Below are 12,632 nucleotides of genomic sequence, written 5' to 3'. Positions count from 1 at the left end.
TCTATCTGAGTTGCTGCTCCCCCCCTCCCTCCTACCCATGGTTAGAGAGGACAGACTGGCGACCCACAACTACAGCCCCAGCCATCCGGGGATGACCCTCGGTAGGATCACGTGGACCCACAGGTCATTGCTGGCCTAGAGCCCCGGCCATCCGGGGATGAGCCTCGGCAGGATCACGTGGACCCACAGGTCATTGCTGGCTTAGAGCCCTGGTCTGGTAAGGCATTCTCCGAACCCCCGGGTGATGACGGGCATGCACCACTGTCCCCCAAAGCGTGGCACACCACCACAAAGTTAGGCTTCATGTTATTGAGATGAAAGATGACTTTGATGGAGACACACTCAAGGACTGACGGGTCTGTTCAGTACCTGCCAATTCTCAAAAGTATGACTAGATATAGTACTGAAACCAAGAGCCCAGTCCAGGTGCGTTTCATCACCATGAGGGTTGAAAAGAAATCTGTCTGCTTTATACAACACTGTGTGCATCCAGTTAGACAACCCACCAGGCTCCTTTGTTGTGCACACAGGCAGAAAAAACCCAGCACCCAGGCAACTGGTGATGCCCCTTGCAGGAAGCTGGCTCTGTGCACGGTATTACCTCCTAGTGGCATACCACGTACAAAGTCCAGAGATTTCCCCAGAAGTGTACAGGGCTCAAGGTAAATGCCAAAGTGCACTATGAGTGGTAGTGTGTGCGAGCAGCCTTAGGCCTAACACAGAGGAGTGTAAGACATTTATTTCACACGCATGATCAATAATGGATGAATGACTAATGAGGAGAACCACACCAATCTTAGAAATTTATATCTACATATACTTCCTTCCGTTATGCATCTATGTACCTTCCATGTGTGTGGAGCTATATATATTTATTACTTTGATACTAATTCATCATATCCAATGCACTTCCCTATTTCTATATCCTCTACCTCAACTCTGACTCCTCTCAACCCTCTTTCTACTACTCTTTCCAATGCACTAACCGATTTCTCACCCTATACCTCTCAATATATCCTTTACCTCAACTCTGACTCATCTCAAACCTCTTTCTAGTACTCTTTCCAATTTCTCACCCTATACCTCTATCGATATCTTTAATCTACATATACTTCCTTTATGCATCGGTCTACTTTCCATGTACTTCCGGATCTATATATTTATTACTTTGCTTCTAATTTAGCATTTCCAATGCACTACCCTATTTCTCATCCTATACTTCTATCAATATATCCTCTACCTCCACTCGTCCCAACTTCATATCACTACTATGATCCCCCAAATAACCCTTTCTAGACTCTTCCCTACTCTACCCCACTTTGCATCATCTCATACCTCTTTTTACTATGCTGATCCCCCCCAAACAAACCTTTCTAAACCCTTCTCCCTGGCTCTTCCCCTCCACATCCCTTTTACTCATCCCAAGCCTCCTCCTACTGCTCTGACCTCAAACGACGACAAAATCCTTCCCTCCACTATCCTTGTCAATCCAAATAAGACTAACATGTCCACTCATATTTCACTATATTAATCCTTTATAGGTTCCGGAATTACAAAAGTAATCCTGAAAGTAATCTATTGTAAATAACTTAACTTCCATTGAACTCAATGCATTATTGTGTTTGAAATTGTTGCCTATTGCAACAACCTGTAACTTTCTACAAAAGCCAATTGAATATTGCAAAAGTATTTACCTAAAGCATCTCATTTTGAGAAAGTATATTTTGATACCTATTGTTGGTTCTAAAATAAAACAAGCATATATATTTTTTTTTATATAAACCATTGGCCTAGAGTTCAGTTATTGAGTGTGTGAGACCATTTGCTGGCTGAGTGTGTACAACAAATGCTTTACACTGTCCTCTGATACTGCCTTACTGCTCGACCAAGCTACCACTTTAGAGAGTAAGGTTATATCTAACTTTAACCTCTGCCAAACCTCTGGGGACTGTGGACTCTGTACACCCTGTACCTATTTGGGAACAGTATATACAGAGCCACTTTCTCACACTGCGGCAGTAGCGTCTCTTCGCTGCTAGTTCTTCACAATCGTCTGTCTACTAACCTGCACTAGGTCCGTATTGATGGAGAATTTCCTTCAAGCCCTTAGGGCTCACCTTTTCGGTTGGTAGTCTGCTAGTCTTTTGTGGACATATTTACAAAGAATTGACGCAGCACAGCAAGAAAAGCGCAACGCAGTGCAGCAAGCAAAGTTGCTGTGCGGTGTCACCTTGAAAAACAGAACTGTGCCCCAGAAATGAGCAGTTCTGCTCCCTCAATGCGCTGGCGTAGTTTGGGCCGCCTAGCGCCATTGCAGGCACCCTTACACCATAGTGTTTGTTTTGTGGTCCTGATCGCTTTTGTGCAGGAAGGGATACCTTCCTGGATGAAACCTATCCTTCGAGGCTGCTTACAAAGAGGAAGTAATGAGGAGAAATAAATCTATTTCTGCTAATGGCACTAACCTCTAGCAGGCACAATGTTTGGATGCAAACCCGTTTATAATCTTTCCAAATATGGGTTTGCGTCAAAATCCATGGGTGGATGAATAGGCACTACCATGCACCCCCTATAGAGTGCCTAGTAACACAATGTGCGGTGTTGCTTTTTCTTTCAAAGCCACACAAACATTTACGTAGCTTTGTAAATCCCAAAAATGATTTCGCACTGGGGCTACGTCAAAAAAAGTGAGGGGAACCCGATGGCAAAATCTTTGTAAATCTGGGCTTTGATTACTCCATTTGGGGCAATCCTAGCGCCAACATGCTTCCTGATATACACACACTCACGCAGGTGTATCACAGTTGATGTTGCATGAATTGATGTACACATCAGTCTCAGATCTCACCTGTCTTGCAGTGTACTAGAGTCAGGGCATAGAAAGTGTGCAACTTTAGATTTGTTTCATAATGCTTCAGAAATGGGGGAAACGTTTTCTCTTGAAGGTGCATCACTGCTCCTGCGGAGATTAGAACTTGACACCCAGGGGAGATCGGGAGGCGTCCTTGCTTCTGTTGTGATACACCAAGATTAGTGGAGATGGCTGTGTTCCAGTTTTAATGACATCCCAGATCTAAGAAGAACAAGCATTGGCATAGCCAATAGGTCTCGCCTTTGGGACCTTATAAGTGTTTAGCTATGCAGCATATTATCCTGGGTGCTGAAGTGCTATAGGAGAAAATCCAGTGAGCGAGAGAGTCCATTAATGGGGAGGGGAAGACGGAGGAAGAGAGAAAGGTAGAGGAAAACAAATTAAGAGAAAGAGAGTTTGTGGGAGAAGGAAAGTGTCAGGTGGGACTGATGAGATATAAAGATAAGTGTCTTGAATGCTCAACGTAAATAACTGTCAGGTAGGAGCAAGTGACCCATTTATCTACAGACAGACCCTGCATCACGGGTAAGATGTACCTTTTGAGAGGAAAGAATTTCTGTTTAGAAAATTGCTATACTCAATTCAGTTTACAACAGACCGAATGCTCCACACCGTAGACAAATGGAGTGGACAGTGTTTCTTATATAACAAAATGCTTAGTAACTGGACAGAATGGGGGCACGTGCTTTCGGAAGTACAGGATCGATTTTTGAGGTCTAATGAATATATATATTTTTTAATTGATCAGTGTTGATCATCAAGTGGTTTCAACTCCCGCCAAGTAAGTTCAGTAAAAGAGCACAGGGTGACTTAGCCCCAGGAGACAGTAATGGCAATTCAGAGCCTACCTGAGAGTAATATGTATTACAAATCGTGAAATATTTTATTTATGATATACAAAACTGTTACACAGTCATGCAAATGCCTTCCACCAACTTGATATTCAAAAGCAAAGGCATTAATTCCCCAAGGCATTTTGAAGCGGAATAAATATGTAATGTGCGTAACTTTATTTGGACATACGAGCAAGCCTTAAAGTAAGGACCCCCGCCCCTTTATGAAGACCTATGGGAGATATTTAAACATGTGAAAAATATCGTTTGATGCTGTTCACAAGGTTGAAAGTTTAGTTTGCCGGCGCTGGTATTTAAAGATGGGTTTTTCGGAATAATGAACTTTGCACCACTGCCTCTTTAATGTTCGAGACGTACAGTAGGCGAGTGAGAGTAATGTGTTCGGCTTCGGCAGACAATCAGCTAGACTGGTTTTGTGTCATGGAGGAGCTAAAAGGCTCTTGACACGAGTTTCTAAGGTCATGGACTGATGGAACTGTGTGTAGTGTAGAATAAAAGACTGATTGATTGAGTAAAGCAAGGCTCAGGAATATGGAATAGGCTGGTAAATTATTTGCATGAGGCAAAGAAGCTACAGCACGGAGAACCAGTAAAATAAACATATGGCTTGAAAGCGCCCCGCTTGCGCAGTGGCATGTCTCGCTGTTGTGGTTTGATTAGCTAGTAATGGGGAGGAGCGGGTGAGAGAGGGGGAGGAAAGCCTGCCATGCGGGTGAGAGAAGGGGAGGAAAGCCTGCCAGCTGTGCAAATGCACAACATTGCGAACGCAAGCTGGAGGCCTGAAAAAAGCCACTAGTTAGCACTTCCAAAACCCACTTACTAAAACTCTCGCCAGAGCAGCGCTAAAGCGCTGGTTGAGGCGAGACCTAAAAAGGAAAGCTAAGAACCCCTAATCAAGGAGTTATTCATCCTATCCTGAACACTGCTACCAATCTGGTCTTCAAGCTCTTATGGCGAATCTACAATATTCTTGATGTAGGTCTTTTTCAGTTCTGCAAACTGCTGCCCTTGATGTGTGTTCATGTCCTACATCCCCAACCACTGACCCATGCAAACTGTAATTGGAGATGAACTGTTCTTTAAGTTGCCACAGTTCCATTCTTACCTGCACTGGTCTTTGCATCTTGTTGAGTAGTTCTTCAAGCATGGCGCGTTTCCTGTGGCCTCCTCTTCCCGGAGGTTGTCTGAGAAAGGCGTAATTGGTCTCCGAAAGCCTTTTCTGGCTGGCTCCTTTGGGACCCAGACATCCCTCAAGATGGTACCATGGACTTAGTGGTGTTCCTTTTCTGCAGAGTTCGTTGCATAGCGCCCTCTGTGCCAAAGCAAACTTGTAGGGCATTAAACCCGATGTGCAGCTAATTGTTATTACAAAAAAGGTTTGCTTGCCTCTGACAAACCAGCTCCGGTACAATTCTTTCTGCGTGCAATCTCAAAATATAATTCGGATGAGAAGCTGTCTATATGGTGTTCCAAAATGAGGTGCACGGTGCAGAGAACCCAGGTATCCCTTACTAGTGGCCAGGGGATTGCTCTAACAAACCAAAGGTGCTCTGTTTGTGGTAGTGCGGTCGAGCAGTTTAGTCTTATCAGAGGGGAATGTTGACCATTTGATGTACACAGAGTCCATTAATGAGAAACACACTCAATAAGGAAATCCAAGACCAATTAAAAAAAAATAACCAATTTTTATATTAATGTCAAAATCGCGATCGTTGAGATTAGGTAAGTACTTTTCAAAAACACAAAATACAGCTATCAGATTTGAGGCATGAGCCTGGAACGCGGTAAGCTTATCCTATGGGAGAGGCATACACTGCATAGGGCTACTAACAATTGAATTACAGGGTTGTTCTTCTGGACGTAAAGTAAGTAGGGGTCAAGGTCTTCAGAACCACCAGCAGTTTCGGTTTACCTGCCCTGGTGCATCCGGGGGCAGAGGTGCTGGTCGATAGGGTAGCCTTGAACACTACAGCTGAAATCAATGTGAACACCTGTAACAAGAAAAAGGCTGCAAGTAAGGACAGGGTGACCAGTCCAGCAGAACCCAAAGGCTGCTCTTGATCATCTCCGGAGCAAGGGGGCACTGTCGCTAGGCTCAGGCTGTGAAGCTCGGGTGCAGAGGTGTGTTGTCCGGCAGGTCTCTTGCGTAGGAGGCGCTCACTTTTTAGATCGACCTGGAGATGGGGACAACAGGGCCACACTCAAAGATGGCCTTTCTGATGCTGACGTCCCACGTTGGTAGGTCTGTCTTGGTGTGTGGGCTGGACAATTAACAAGCCATGGTTGCTGCAAGCGCTCCGGTACCCCGGGTATTGGTGCAGGGTGGCTCTGGGGGTTCTTGGCATCTCTAACCTTGGTGGGGAGATGGATGTGACCTGCTGGAGCACAGAGACCTCCTCCTGTGTGGCTGCTTCCTCGGTGGACCCAGGAGGTCAGCAGAACGGTGTACCAGGTTGATGCGGTCGGAGGCTGCAGGGAAGTGGGTGCTCCACTTCAAGAGTGATGCTGGCTGGTAGGCGAAGTGCTGGCAGCCCTCCAACGCTCTGGGAGGATGCATGTAGGAAGCTGGCTCTGTTTATACTATAACAAAAAGAGGTGTAGTGTGCATAGTCCAGTGGAACTCTAAAGGTATGGCAGACAATACCTTACTCTCAATTTAGTGGTTGCTGTGCTGAACAGTTAGGCTTATCGGAGGGTAGGGTGAATGCAGGAACACACGACACCAGGTCAATGTTTGTAGAAAAATATGACATTATTTCTTTTTATTTATAGAAACCAAGTTGAACCCAGTTACAGGTAAGTAGACTTTTGTGCAATACTGTCAATTACTGACAGTAGGTTCTATATAGCATCAAACAATACTTTGCATGTGCACGGAATTCTTTTCAACACAGAAAAAGGTGCTTAGTGTGCAATGCAGTGAGATCCGTGCAATCCTGTGGGAAAAAGAGAGGTAACTTACAGCTAAATAAGCGGTTCTTAAGTTCAGTCTCCGGGGGCTGGGTCAACACTGACCCAGTGTCTGACCAAGGTAGGTACGGCACCACCAGTGGCACTGGGGCGGCTGGGTGCAGCGGCCACTGGGCCCGATGCTATTCTATGGAGGCTGGTAGCAGCTCGAAGAGGCACCCGTTACAGGTAAGTACCTACGGTTCAGGGACACAGGCCCGGGGGGTTAAGATCAGCACTGGAGGGGCCACCAAAGAGCACCAACACTGCACCTCCGGCGGTGCAGGGGCGGTTGGGTGCAGAGAAGTGTGTGTGGGGGTGTTGATGCCTTTGAAACCAATGGACATCCTCAGTCGGGCAAAAGGGCTGCAGACTTGACTCCAAAGGTTGTCTGAAGGAATTCCACAACTGGAGAGGCAAGTTGGATAGTACGGGGATGCCAGGACACAGTCAGCCAGGCACGCCAGGGGCTGCAGTTACAGGGATGTCTTTCGACATCTGGTTCTCTCACCTGATTCAGTGGGGGGGGGTGTCGTGGGGGAAGTCAGCCAATACACTAGAAGTTGGTAGTTTTTCAAGGGGCATCTCCAAGATGACCTCTTAGTGCATTTTATAATAAATCCAACACTGGCATCAGTGTGGGTTTATTATGCTGAGAAGTTTGATACCAAACTTCTCAGACTTCAGTAAGGCCATCGTGGAGCTGTGGAGTTCGTGTTGACGACCTCCCAGCCCATGTACTCAAAATGGCTCCACTGCACTTACAATGTCTGTGAATGGCACACTGTAGAAGCATATTGCTCACGCTGCTGTGCGCTCACCTGTGGTATGGGGCACCCTGCCTTAGGGCTGTGAGGTCTTCAAGAGGGGTGACTTACCCATGCCACAGGCAGTGTTGATGGGCAGTGCACAGGAAGATGTGTAAACGAGAATGGTACCTTGCACACCTTATCCTCGTGACTGTTCTGGCTGCTCGTGGCAATACTGCTGACTGATTACGTGCTCTGTCCAAAATAGCACTCAAGCATAATTCACTGTATATATGGCACGTCCTCATGCGCCAATCCGACGCACAGCCTTGTAGCAAAGTCTTTATTTTAACAATAAACCAATGTTCATCCAGTAATCTGAATTTAATCCTTATCTTTATTTATATTTTCAGCTTCATCCATATTTTATCCAATCACTTAAAAGGCAGCGTTAATCCACATGGTTTCAAATGCCACCGGCATTCCCATCTAGTCCGTGGCACGTAGGGATTAACAATTCCTCGTGGTTGGCCTCCTATATTATCACCCAATGCGTTTCGGGCTCTTACAGCCCTTCGTCAGGGGTCACTCAGATAAAAGGAATCAAACATTTTACTCAGTTACCTTAACACTAGACTCATCAAAATAACAAAACAAAAAAAATGTACCGTCAGATAAATATTAATCACTGTTTTAACCAAACTAATTCTAGCATATATTAATTCTCATAGTCCCTCACCCATTTACATAAACTATCATACGCAAAATTAGATTAATTAAAATAAAACCCATGTGCGTTTACATAATCCTAACCCCGCAACCAACAACATAAACCCTATAAAGCTGTACCTTTCAAGCCGTGACTGGCTACATAGTCACCTCCTCCACGCGCCCTGTAACCACCAACCTGCTCCTTCGCCTCAGACACGTTACTCGTAAAGACCCTCTATTTCAAACTGCCGCGGAGGTGTGGCTCACCCACGTGACTCGACGTCGTTTCAAACCATGAAAATTAAAGAAATATGGGCCTCACCCCTCTGCTGAACCATCCACCCCTCACCAACATTGTATACACAACCGCAACCTGTGCACAAATAGACATACCCTCTCGGTTCCATTTTCAAAGCCACCAAAGATCGGAGTGAAAACAAAATAAACATCTTTAACCTGAAAGTGTGAATCATTGCATTTGTGAGTCCAGAAATAGTGTAAACCAATATTAAATGTTCTTCGTAGCATATCAGTACGCATCCTTTCATACTGTTCACATGTAACCATATGGGGCTCCATACTACTTAAAGGCAGCAAGATTACATCGAGTTTTCAACAGGGAGCTCCTTATGGGTTTTTTTTTTAATAAAGAGACTTGACATCTTATAGTATAATGACCGGTAATATAAGAACGCACATAAGAGGACACAGGAAACATTCTCAGCAGTATCCCTCGCAGGTCGCGCCATCCACGCTCTTCGTGATGCGCAGGAACGACAAATACCTCTCGTTACAGTAATGTTTTTCGTGGCTATTTCCCAACCTAAAGTATTAACCTCTCAATACAATGTGTCACCAGTGCCGGCAGGGCGAATCCTAGCTAGAAATCTAACATTATGCACCCCCTTTATGTGTCAAGTAACTGAGTAAATGCTCCTCCCCTATCTCATCTACAGCAGCATTAGGTCTTGCGGTCCCACTTTCTTTAGCCATTGGATATGTCTTGTATAGTGCCCAAAAGTTTTTAGGGCGACTGCGCGGCTGTAGCAGTTCGCTATAGTTATCAGTTTGCGTGCTGCAGTAGATCATGTCCCTGGGCCACTCCGTAATGGTAGGTGTCGGGCCGCTCATCCAGCACATCGCCAGCCTTCGCCTAGCTATCAGCATACTCGTGTCTACTAGTCTGCGAACCGCCTTTGGCAATTGCCTGGAATAGCCCAGTAGGGCAAGAAGAGGCTCTGGAGTAAGTTGCCTATCGATAATTTCCCCTACCTCCTTAAACACAAGCGGCAAGAAGCCCGCGATCCCAGGGCAATTCCAAGCCAAGTGCAAGAAGTCCGCCAGATGTGCTCCACAGCGATCACACACACCGGTGCCGCGCACAGCCCATACCTGCTTAACCTTTCATGGGTGGAATATACCCTGTTCAGGAATTTAAAATGGATTAGCCTGTGTTTCCCATTGAGTGATTTCCGCTTTGTATTAGTTCGCCAGGTTTCGTCGTCTAGGTCAGTTTGCCATGCTAGTCTCGCCTTGGTGTAAAAATTTTCCCGATACCCCATAGTTCATTTGTAAATTTTGGACACTATGTGTAGGGGATGCAGTTTTTATCACGTATGTGAGTGCAGCAATGTCCGGCGGTTCCTCCATATCGCCACTCAGAATATCTGCCAAGGCGTGTCTAGTTCTATGGACTTGGAGCCTGTGCATGAACGTAGTATGTGCGCCTGGCACCTCAGGTTCTTCCCATGTCTTAACTTTAACTTCCATGAACATATCTCCAATATTCACTATCCCTAGAGCTTCAAGTGCTCTTGTCACTCCTCTATCTCTGCACGGGGGTAGCCAACGGGACCACTCCATAGGAGCAAGTGGGGACTAAAGTATCACTCCAGCTTGTAACTTGAGCAAGTGCTGCCATGCATATCTAGTCGCATTTATTGAGTCAAAAATTCCCGTCCGGCGATCTGTAGGGGTAAACAACACTTCGGGTAACGGGAGTGGTGCCGTCGCCACACTTTCTATCTGAATATGGGGTGTGCCCGGTGGACTATGCGTCCAACAGTGCGCATGGGCTGCCTGTGCCACTCTATAATACAGATCTAAGTCTGGGGCTCCAGGCCTCCAAAACGGTAGGGGAGAGTCCAGACATCCCATTTAACCCTGGCCTGTTTCCCAGCCCAAGCCAGTTTGATTAGGAGCGAAGTGAGTGCGGAAAAAAGACCCTGGGAGGACCAGACCATAGGGATATTGGAAAATAGAAACAAGAAACGGGGGGAGTATCACCATTTTCATGCTCGAAATCCAGCCTAGCAACCAGAGGGGAAGGCGGATCCACCCATCAATCCCAGCTTATTAACAGCAACTCCATAGTTCTCGCGGAACACTACCTCCGAGTCCATGTGTCTGAGGTATGCCAGGGCAGTGTGTTTGTGAGCATGGCACACAGGGATGTGTGCCATATCGACTCTCTGTTTTGTTCTACACCAAGACACTCAGCCTGCAAAGGCAGTGTGTGTGTGTCAAGGTGCAGGGCCTCCAAGGGTGGCACAATAAGTGCTGCAGCCCTTAGGGGCCTTCTCTGGTCACAGGGCCCTGGGCACCATTTACCAGGGGCCAGAGATGCCAACTGGGTTTAGGCTTCAATACAGTTTTAGGTAAGGAACACAAGCCCAGGGCACCTGATCGGCAGGATCCCAGGGCACACTCAGTCAAACTGCATCAGCAATTCAGCAAAAAGTGGGGGCATACCATGCAAGAAAGATGGCACTTTCTCACACATTGTACTCTCACCGGGATGGTTGGTGCAAGCGCTCCACTAGCGCATTGTTGTTCTGTGACTCTGGCCCCTCACGACGTCGCTTCGGCACCAGTGTCGTTTCGCCGCTGATCTGGAGTGGAACTCCCAGCCGGAGTATCCCGCAGCACACTCCGCCCAGGCCTGTGTCGCAGCACCCGGCCTCCAAGTAAACACCGCTGTTCACGGGCCACAGTGCGCTCCAGAAGTTCAAAATGCCACCCTTAGTGCAGGCTTAGCTTCCGATGCACGTTGCAGGGCAGTTACCTCGCTGGAGATCTACCTAATGCAGGATTCCTGGTGACTTCGTTTTTGGCCCAACGGAGCTCTCGTTTCAGGTGGCCATCTTCGGCTCAGGCAAGCACCACCCCCCCCCTCAGGGATACCCTTACGGTTCTAATAAAAAGATATAGATCTAAAACCCTTTATCAAAATTCACAAGCTACCTAAACGCTGTATATATAAGACACCCCATACATTTCCTGATAGACAAACAATCGAAGGAAGAATATCGATTTACATATTTACTTTAGAAACTCAACTAATCCACTGCAGGGAACTAGGAGTTGCAATCCATACACCGACATTAAAAAGATGGGAAAGGTTGGGAATCTATCAAATAAAAGATCTAGTAATACAAGGCGAAATGAAGTCATGGGAACAAATTAGAAAAGATAAAACAGAAACTATCTCGACCCTAGTATTTTCCTACCTCCAAATCTCAAGTCTACTGCAAAAGCTACGACTACCGGAGGGCTCACTTCCCGCAACCGTTACCCTTGCACTATATATCAAACAAATGACAGAAGTTGGGAACTGGTATCATATTTTTCAGCAACAAATCTATGATCAAATAGTTCCGAGAGCTCTTTTAACAAGCATTTGCAATGCAATAGGTCTCGCATTTACAAGAGTTTGTTATTGTCATTTACAATGGCAATAGCTCAAACTCTTGTAAATGCGAGACCTATTTCACTTCAAAGAAGCGGCTGCCATTGTCTGGGGCTGCTTGAAAGTGAAGCGGGCATGGCGAGGAAAGCAGTAGGAGAAACCCATTAAAGAAAAGAGTGCTTACAGACTAAATAAGACATACCATGTTGCGATAGAAGTAAAAGGGCCAGTCGCCATGGAAGGTTACAAATGAAGAGAAGGCGGTACCAAAGAGGGACTAACGACTCGCACGCCAGCGTTAACGAAGGACAAGGACACAAGCCAATGACAAATATGGGCGGGACAATGGGCGGGGCTTTTAAAGACACAATCCATTGCTGCGTGCCTCGCCCATCTCGTCTGCTAGTTTACCCCCCTCCTGTTCACTGAAAGGTCTTTCTTGGTCTCCACCATTTAACACTTTCTTATTCAGTAACGTTCCCCTGTTTCTGTCTCAGATCTACTTAAATTGTTTCTGTTTTCCTCTTCTCCTGCTGAGAGTATCTTCATGCATTCACCAAAAAGTCATTTTCTAATGTAACATCTGGGCCTCCTCCAATTCTCATAACACGTCTTGTTTTTGGGCAATCCTTCTCTTAAAAAATGTTTCTCTTTTCGAATAAGATTATTCTCTTTCGGCAGTGGGTTAGAAAGATAGGGTGCAGAGAAGGGACATTGCAAAATGGTGCCCCGTCGCAGTAAGAAGAGATTGAAAGCATGAAAATGGGTCTGATGGGGGAAACGCAAGTGGGAGAAAGCAGGCAAGAAAA

Source organism: Triturus cristatus, chromosome 10 (assembly GCF_964204655.1).
Source record: "Triturus cristatus chromosome 10, aTriCri1.1, whole genome shotgun sequence".
NCBI lineage: Eukaryota > Metazoa > Chordata > Amphibia > Caudata > Salamandridae > Triturus > Triturus cristatus.
The sequence above is the reverse complement of the archived record's forward strand: the minus strand, read 5'-3'. Positions refer to the sequence as shown.